We start from the raw sequence: 10082 nt of genomic DNA, 5'->3' as shown, positions 1-10082 counted from the left end.
ATTCGCTCGTCACAGACATTGCAGCCGCTGGTCACGGCCGCCCGCGGCGACAGGAGATGCCTCTGCCGCGCCCCACAGTCGGCTGCCTGCTTGCTGGCTGCTGCTGCAGCCTGATCCGGGAGTCGCCGGGCACCGCCTGCCGGTAGCCGTTATCCACGCGCCCCGCGACGCCCACCAGACCGTCGGCGCCGCCCAGCGGTGCTGTCACACCATCAACCAGTGTCTGCAGCCGGGCGGCTGCCGCAAACATCAGCATTCAAGCCGCTGGCGCCGGCCGCTGGCGCCGGCTGCGGGGAGTGCGGTAGCGCGGCTCGCGGCGAGTCTCGAACCCGGGACTGTTCGATGGCGAGACAGCTGCGCGTTACATCACTGAGCCACGGCGTCGCTGTCCGCCAACAAAGCGCCGCCAACTGCGTTAGCTATCCTCTCAACACTGCGCCAGTCACGCTCGCGACAGCAACATCCTGTGATGAGCTGCCGCGCCTCCGGCCGCAGTGGACAGGCCGGCACCGCTGGAAGGCCTTACACGATCGCACCAGCCCGCTTGGGCTCCCGTGGCCTCTGGACCGCCGCAGCCAGCACGCGCTGCCCGCGTTATCACCCGCATGGCTTTCGGCGCCGCTTTGCATCCGATTGGCCCGGGGAATTAGCCAGAAGTGGATACAAACTGCGCAGGTCCACACGCTCTGTAATAGCCCATCAAAGGTTCCGGCGGTTCGTGTCGATTATAATTAGCATTCCAAATTGCAGCGATATTCCCGCAGCACGCATACGCAGCTTTGTATGCGTGGCGGGATGCCGGTAATGATTCTGAGGTTCGTTCACCGGAGATGAGTTCCCGTCTGAACTGGTTAACCATGCGCGCACTTTCAATTGTTCTGACTTTCCACAGAACAGATGAGCGCGTTTTGCAAACCGTGGTAGATCTAGACTACAGCGATGCGAAACATGGTAGATGACCCATATACATAATTTCAGGTTTCCGGAGCCGGAAATGGTTACTTGCCCTTGCACCGCAGCTGTCCGTACTGCCCAGTTAATTCAGTTCGCTCCTCATTTAAGACACTTGCCTGCAGATGCTGTGTTCTGATTTGAGTTTTTTCCAGAACAATGCGAAAATGTGTATTCAAAATGAAACTTTTTAACCCCCAAGAAATATCAAAATAGCCAAAATGTTGCACTCTGTCTTCGCCGCAACGCCGTGGAGTAGAATGATGTCTAGACAAGCATACCTGCCGCGACCTGGTCTTTGATGGGACTCACGCCAAGGTTAACCAATTTATAATTATTACGGAGTAAATATCCACCTCCTAAGGATAAGAAAGAGACGAAACAAGCCAAAAGTGCTTCGCGAACTGTTCGAGTATCTAGCTAAACCACGTGAACTTGTCAAGCCTTTTAAATAGATTCCGTTTTTCAAATGAGACGCCGTGAATTCCGCAAATTCATAAGCGTAATACGGCAAAGCGTATATCGACGTACCGGCGCATTTTCTGGCTGTTTAGTGGTGCGTGCAGGCAATATCGGTAACGGCGTTCATCGTCGTCGCATGAGATTAGATGACTCTACGCCGTATGATATCGGGCGCTGTCATGAGACAAAATAACCGTGTAATGCGCAGGAGTTGAACCCGGTAACATTCAATCACCATCACAGTTTATTGCAAATGAGGTTTGCATGCTTCGAATGGTGTTCAATGGAAATTTGAGCACAGTTCTTTACACTGCGAAGAAGCTGGGGCTTTAAGTCGTCAGTCTAGGGGCTTGGAATGTCTGCTCTTTGCGGAACTCTAAACAGCCCGTCACCGACAAGCATAGAGATCACTTTGATCCTTCAGTGACTGCCTCACGAAGTTGTTAGACTCTTTCCGTGTCTGCCTGCGACTCCATCACTTAGTTGCTTGGAAAAGGGCCCTCGGACTTCCCACGAGCCGCTCCGAACTCTTGTCGGGGTCCCAAAGAGCATGACGCACTAAACGCGGTTCTTGAAATTCAGACCAGCTTGCATAAGTCACGGAAAAAATTAGAAGAGTTTTCCGAGTCACCAAATAGGGAGAACTTATCAACAGCAGTCACATACCGGTTAGTCGGTGTTCCACAAGTGCCAGCATATATAATATATATTATATATATATATATATATATATATATATATATATTATATATATATATTAACCCTTCTTTGCGAGCGTTAGCATTTCCCTATGCTCCCTGGTGGCAGGTTGCAATCAGGTGCTCTATTTTGTTCCTTGTTCTGCACGGGCTGCCTACAAGAAGATCACAAGAGGGGCATCGTTGCAGCACAGCGGTGACCTGATCTGCGGTGTCACCGGGTCACATGTCGCCAGGTTCGGGTCTGACCTGGCCGTTTCAGCCGAACAGACCCGCGTCCTGCGCGGGCCTCACACGTAACGCGCGCACCCGACAACAGCACGCAGACCGCACGCGCGGGGGAGGATACTGACGAGTGTACGTGTACAGCCGCGGCTTTAGGTGTAAGCTGCAAACGCGCGGCAGATTTCGCCTGGCGATCAGAGCAGCTCCTTGTCACTCAGACCGTGCGCCGTCGGGTTATTTCAGATATAGTTTAATGTTAGCAACAGGCTCGTCCCTATCAGCGCCGAACATACGGTAGTGCCGTTTGACTTGCATCGGCTGTTCAGTCACCTGAGCTCTCCGGCTGCTTGGTGATGTGGCGCTCGAAGGATCTGTCGTCGGCGGAGCTCCGGCCGCACGAGGCGCAGGCGGTGCCCGTCACCCCAGCTCTGCCCATGCGGCCGGGGGCTCCGCTCTGTCGTCGGCGGGGCTCCGGCCGCACGGGGCGCAGGCGGAGCCCGTCGCCCCAGCTCTGCCCGTTCGGCCGGGGGCTCCGCTCTGTCGCGTGCGGACGGAGCGTTTGCAGGCTTCCGTTGCGGTCAGGCATTCTCGCCACACGACAGTGGGCAGGTAATGGTTTTATTCACTGCCGCCACCGCCGGGTCCGGAAACCACACGCCAGCCCGCGGCATGCATTGTAATCGCGCTTTGCAGCTCTGGTGTCAGACCGTCAGCGGACGCTATTTGTTCGACCATCGCCCCAGAGCAGGCAAAGGGCGGGCAGAGGAGGGCACCACCCGAGCAAAGATCGGTATGTCAGGTGTGAACACAGAGATAAACGAGCAAGTTGCGCCGCTCGCTCCCTGCAGAAAAAAAGGTGCGAATTGGAGCATACATGAAGGTCATCACCGCATGCTGATGTGCGGGTTGCTGGTGAAGGCGTGCGATCAACAAAGAAAAAAGGTGGAAAAAGGTGATGACGATAGCAAGATGCTGTCGTTACCCATTTACTGTTTGCCAGTCCTTCCCCAGTTTCCAGCGCTCGTTACGATCATCATGTGCGAATTGATAATGGCATGCCATTTTATGACTTCTGTGTATTGACTCGTAGTTATGCTTTGACTGAAGTGTGCTAGTGCAAATTTAGCAATATCACTAGTCGGGAAACCTGACAGTCACAAGAGAAGAATGGACCACGCTGCGGAGTGTACCACGCCGGGGTCGTATGTGCGTACTCTGGGCGATATGGGGCTGCGATGCCTAATAACACCACTCGGAATGTGAACCTCGCAGCCTGTTTCGATGGATGTCGAAGACCAAGAATAATATAGAAAATCACATCGTTCTAGGGTCTCTATTCAGTAGAAAAGCATGACGTGATCGATCTTCCCGAACATTCGAGCCTTGCTCGCGTTCAAAGACAATGGTCCGCATGTGGAAACTATGCTTATTATGCAATTCAATGTGGCGCGGGCGCAAGAAAGTTCTCAGGACTAACACCTAAGCTGTCATACTATTCCTGTCTTTTCTGATTATCTCTTCGCGTTGTATGACTTTTTGTGGATGGAAGCCTCTGAGATTACATTCTTTCCGCCTACGGTACAATGTACGACAAAAGCTGCGGTAGGCGGCGGTTCTCATTAAATGCATTTCAGTTTTTCATCGCACACGGTCTCTCTTATCGCATACCCTGCAATATCACGAGTCAGCGATCAGCTCGCGTCATAAAAAACGCTTGCAATAATGCGCGTTATTGCATTCCGCCCGCTTCTGCGTGATTAGTGACGTCATCATCCACGGGCACCTGCTCCAGCTGCGGGCGTTGGCCGTAAGTCCCTGGCGAGCTTGTCCTGACACCAGTCAGACCAGTTGGTGAGCTAGCCAGGCCCCAGGTCAGACCACACTACTGCACGGCTGGCTCAGCCGGCAGATTGTAACACACTGCACAGCTGGCTCACCCGGCAGATTGTGACGCTGCACGACAGGCCCGCCCGGCAGATTGCAACATTCCACGCCAGCCCCGCCCCCGGTATATTGTAATACACTGCACACGGCTGGCTCGCTCGGCATATTGTAACACACTGCATGCTGGCTCGCCGGCAGATTGTAACAATGCACGACAGCCCGCCCGGCAGATTGCAACGCTGCACGACAGGCCCGCCCGGCAGACTGTAACACTGCACGACAGGCTTGTCCGGTAAATTGTTAACCTGCACGACAGGCCTGCCCGGCCGATTGTAACACTGCAGGACTGGCTCGCAATGCAGATTGTTAACACAATGCGTGGCTGGCTCGCCTGGCTGATCGCAGCATACTGCAGGACTGTCTCGCATTGCAGATGTAATACACTGCACGGCTGGCTCGCCCGGCAGATTGTAACACACTGCACGGCTGGCTTCGCCCCAGCAGATTGTAACACACTGCACGGCTGGCTCGCCCGGCAGATTGTAACACTGCACGACAGGCCTGCCCGGCACATTGTAACATTCCACGACAGCCCCGCCCGGCAGATTGTAGCACACTGCACGGCTGGCTGGCCTGGCTGATCGTAATACACTGCAGGACTGGCTCGCACTGCAGATCGTAACAGACTGCACCGCTGGCTCGCCCGGCTGGTTCTAACGATACTAAACGGCTGGCTCGCCCCATCACATAGACCACTTCATATTCCAATGTTGTTTAGATGTGTCGTTCCGTCTCGTCCGTCAGCGGTGCGAGAGTGGCGCGTGTTGAGCGGCCTGTTCTCTGCACGGGCCGCTGCCGGTGCGGACGCCGCGCCCACCGCGAGACACCATTGATCCCGGCCGCCTCACCTTCGGCCTGTGATCAGCACGGAATTAAACTCAGCCACCAGAAAATGGATTCGCGGCTGGGCGCGCGAGGTCTGAAGGACGGAACATAAGTCACTGCAAATGACTGGGGGCAGGCCCCGCTCGGCAGGACGGGCCGGTGCTGCGGCGGCCAGACGGGGCAGGACGGGCCGGTGCTGCGGCGGCCAGACGGGGCAGGACGGGCCGGTGCTGCGGCGGCCAGACGGGGCAAAAGACGGACCGCTGCTGCGGCGGCCAGACGGGCCAGGACAGACCGGTGCTGCGGCGGCCAGACGGGGCAGGACGGGCCGGTGATGCTGCGGCCAGACGGGGCAAGACGGACCGCTGCTGCGGCGGCGCCAGACGGCCAGGACAGACCGGTTGCTGCGGCGGCCAGACGGGCAGGACGGGCCGGTGCTGCTGCGGCCAGATGGGGCAAGACGGACCGCTGCTGCGGCGGCCAGACGGACCAGGACAGACCGGTGCTGCGGCGGCCAGACGGGGCAAGACGGCAGCCCAACAGGGCAGAACGGACCACCGCAGCGGCGGTCATACGGGGCAGAACGGACCACCGCGGCGGCGGCCAGACGGCTGACCCGGCTCGCCAGGTAGTCGCCCAGCGCGCAGCCCATCTACTAGGGGCTTTCATTGGTCGACCAAACCCATGGGCTCACACACCAAACGAATAAATTTGCCGTTTGGGGACGAGGTCGTAAAATGTATAAGAACGGGAAAAAATGAGCACAAAATGTTATTTCTTTACAAATAGTCAAAAGAGTCCGTCTATCACATATTCAATGCATCTTGGGTCCATTTATCCGCCTGATGTTACTTAACCATAGGTTCAGGCTGAGTGATTCGGAAATGCTGACTATAATTTGGTACCATGACATTGAGATGGTTTGCTGGCGCTATACTTGGTTGCCTTATGTTCAGGTGGAACTTATGAGGAAGTTGAGTTTGTTTTTAACATAACATGTAGTCTGATCATTGAAAAATGTCACTTGATGCGTGCCCTTGCGTTTGAAGCAGAGGTAGAAACACAGTCACGCTCATCCCTAAATTTTCATCTTGTTTTCATGAACCCGTCGGGCCTCTTGGCTCTCTGAGTAACCACATTTGGCTATTCCTGGCTGCTACGCTGTTGTTCAGCAGGTTACACAGTCCGGTTCATGTGTTACCCGAAGCCACGTTCCTGCTCAACTTCCATCCATCCTCGATCGCATCCGATATGCAACGGGTTGGTACTTTATTCATCAAATATGCTTCGCGAACAACATCCAACGGCTAGGATGTTTTATAGAGCACGCAGCCACCATCACAAGCACACAGACCCCAGACAAATTACGATGCTGTTACGCAAACGCGTGGGGCCGAACGCGGGACGACGGGGCGGCCTTGTTGCGAGCGCCGTATAATATCCCCCCCCCCCCTACCCCCCCCCCCCCCGCTCCCCCGGCCCAGCCGTAGTCCATCGCAGTGCCGGCTAATCACGGCCCAGTGTCGCGTATTGACTCGGCCGCTCTTTATTGGGCCTGTAAAATCCGAAGGGACCGGGCCCGTCCCCCCCCCCCCCCCCCACACACACCCGAGGAGCGCGGGAAAGAGACTGGCTGACGGGCAGACTCACCGACACGCCACGTGTCCAGGCTGGGGTGTGGCGCTGAGCTGCCGCCGCTCCTGTTACATATTGGCATGCTCGGGATGGCACTTCATCATGCTCATCAAGGGGGAGGGGTTAACGACCTGTTCTAAACAAAAATGTCATTTGAAGTGCCGTCTGACGATGATTTTGTTGACTTCCATCTTGTTCCGGAGGACGTCAGGAACAAGAGGGGAATGAATGCCCAAAGAAATGCGACGTTCCCTACAGCATCATGACTTACACGTAGCTGACGCTGCAAGGGACCAATGACCAACCTTTGTCAGGAGAGTTTGCGAACAAAGTGCGACTAAGTCCCCAATGGCGTTGAACAAGAGAAGAGAGACGTGCTTCTGTTCAGTTCAGATCAGTAATAATTCACATGAACCCCTCCAGCAAATTAAACTTATCAGTGAACATGACCTCAATCCTTTCACATACATGCATGGCGCGTTAATGGTCATGTTTTACCATCAGACTATTACGCCGCTAGCAATTACCCAGTTTTAAACTAGACTGCGTTTACACTTGATACCACTCACAAGTTGAACAAACATTTTGCCATTATGTTGCCAGACCAGTGTGTCAAATAATGCACAAATCTGCCAGATGAATGGATGAATTCGTCGTCAAATTGCGATGGTTCAAGCGCTGTCTGCCAGCGAAACGAAATTCAATGATAACACGCTGGACTTTGTTGGTGACAAACGAAGCGATGTATGTAGTGGCCATTTATCTCGTCCGCCCTTAACATACCAGCAGTCAATTCAGTCATGAATGATTCTGCTGTACTGAAGAAACAACATGTGTATGTCGGAAATTCTTTGGGATCGTACTCAGGCTAAAAAGAGGGGAATTTTTTAATGACATTTTCACATAACCAAGGGCTGCTATAAAAGGCATCTATGCAGAACAGCATGCTCTGTAACTCTGCCCTCGGCTTAAAAAGAAATGCGCACTCCAGCAGGAAAACGCGCGGGGCAAACACCAAGCAATGCATTGATTATGCAAGACATTGTATCCAATCCAGATGGAACGATTGAGCGGGGGTGTTTTGTTTTGTTTTCGTTTGTTTTTGTTTTTGTTTTTGCTTTTTTCCTTTTTCGTGATCCTTTCCCGACGGCATGAACACGCTAAACAAAATTTACAGGTGCCACCTGCGGAATTTCGGAGTTTTTTTTAGCTCGATAATTACATTCATCGAGCGATTAAGTCTTACAAACAACACGCATGTTATGTCTGATAGCACTATGTGAAGGGCGCACAATGGCGTATGCGTAAGGTCACCCTTCTCGGGGTGAATGCCGCCAACGCGGATGTCCTCGTGCAGTCGGCGCCGACGCGCGCTAACCCTCCCCATCCTTCACTCCCTGCCCCGGGGCAATAAAAACGTCGGCGTGCGCCGGCCATAAACAAGCGAGCTCTTCTCATAACGGAGCCGGCCGTGCCTGCCGTGCCGCGCCGCCGTGCCGACTGCGCCGCGCGCCACGCATTCGGCGTCCGCCGATGCCGCGGGGCGACAGGGTGAGGCACGGGAGCGTGACGGGGCGACAGGGTGAGGCACGGGTGGCGTGACGGGGCGACAGTGCGCCTGCCCCCGGGCGCCGCACGCGTGCTGAGCTGCGAGGGGGGGGGGCGACATACATTTCGAAGACCCGGGGGCTGGCAAAGAGGCTGTTCAGCTTACCGGACGCTGAGGTAGGCGGCGGGGCTTGTCCAGAGTGCCCCAGCAGGTCATGCTGTATGACTGGAGTCAACTGTTCTGCACAGGTGCTGGGTACCAGGTCAGTTGCGCGTGACTCACGCTCTCTCTCTCTCATACACACGATGCAGATGATAGGACCATGCAGGCCACTTGCAAGCCAGACGCGACGAGTTCTGCTGTTCATTTATTACTCCAGCACAAGTTAGCTATTTGCGTAATGCCTGCTGGCGTCCCGCGTACCTTCACGGTACGGCTCAAGAGTGGAGAAAGGTCTGGTTTTGCTTTGTGAAACTGGGAAATTAGAAGAACACTACTAGCAGGCATGGGAACCGCCTGAAGTGGAGTCAGATGCTGCCGGGAAATGAGAGAGAATGCTACTCAGCATTTAGTTGCCACCTTAAATGGCTACCGATGTCCCCATTTTTGGCTGACGTGGTTGACTACGAAATTAAGAATACCTGGCATAGTGGTTGTATATGAGGCAAGCACGTGCCAAAAATCCAAATGTCGCCAATGTCTGCGTAATCCGTTTTATTCATGTAGACGCTACGCAGGGCACGATGGGCCTAGGCCTCCTTGCAGCAGTGTCATACGCCATGAAAAACGGGCATCGGAATTCAGAAGCGTTCTCCTTATTCTACTGTCCGGAGATGACCACGGCTTCCTGCTGGACAATATCCATCCCGCCTCCCCGCCGCGGACGGGCGTCCTGCGCACCTCTGTTGTCTCCGCCGCCGACAACAGGACAATGAGTGACTGGCCGGCCCAAGCCGGGGCATCCCTCCCCCCGCCCCTCGATGACTGGTGGGGTGCATCTGTAATTCCGCCCGCAGTCGATAACGCCGGAATGGACCGTCGGTGTGACGTCACGCGCCGGACTGAGTCCTCAGCCGGCTGAGGCAAACAGCGGCCCTGTTTACGCCGCGAAGAGGCTTCAGCCACGGCCCGGAGCTCAGCTCGTCCTGCTGTTGCTACGCTTGCAGGGCCTGCGGGGTCTCGTGGGAGTACTTTAGAATGTGGGAGAGAACGCTCACGGATGTCATCTTTTCCAACAGGACGTTGTGAGAAGCGCCTCTGTTCTGCAGGCTCCATTTGGAGCGCGTCTCTGGCCCGCCGCCGCCGAGCGAGCTTTTGCGTTCTGCAGCAGAAATGTAAGACAAGCCTGCGACGGGTCAGGTCAGTTCAGGTCAGGTCAATTCCGGTCATGTCAGATCGGGTCAGGTCAGGTCGGCTCGGCGTGGATCACCTGGACAAAGATCAGTTGGGGCATAGGAGCCGTGGGCGGCGTTCACGGCAAACAAGTGCATGACACGATGATACCAATTCGATGCATACCTGTGCTGCATGCTCGAAGACGTCCTAATGGCGCACAGATGGAAGTTGACATCCTCTTTAACATTTTTGATGTTCCTAACAAACATTTCGTGAATTGTTTTCTCTAAACTTAGGTACCACAAGCTACCAGCCCGCAGGCTATGTCGCCTGGCAACTTCTAATGACAAGAGATTATATGATACGTATATGTATCTCGTAGGGCCTGAGTTGGCCTGAGAAATATAAGCTGATATCCACGCACTTAGAAAGCCACAAAAATGGGACTTTATCGTTTA

This window comes from Pollicipes pollicipes, unplaced genomic scaffold, assembly GCF_011947565.3.
Source record: "Pollicipes pollicipes isolate AB1234 unplaced genomic scaffold, Ppol_2.1 Scaffold_4002;HRSCAF=4701_pilon_pilon_pilon, whole genome shotgun sequence".
In the NCBI taxonomy this organism is placed as follows: Eukaryota; Metazoa; Arthropoda; class Thecostraca; order Pollicipedomorpha; family Pollicipedidae; genus Pollicipes; species Pollicipes pollicipes.
The sequence above is the reverse complement of the archived record's forward strand: the minus strand, read 5'-3'. Positions refer to the sequence as shown.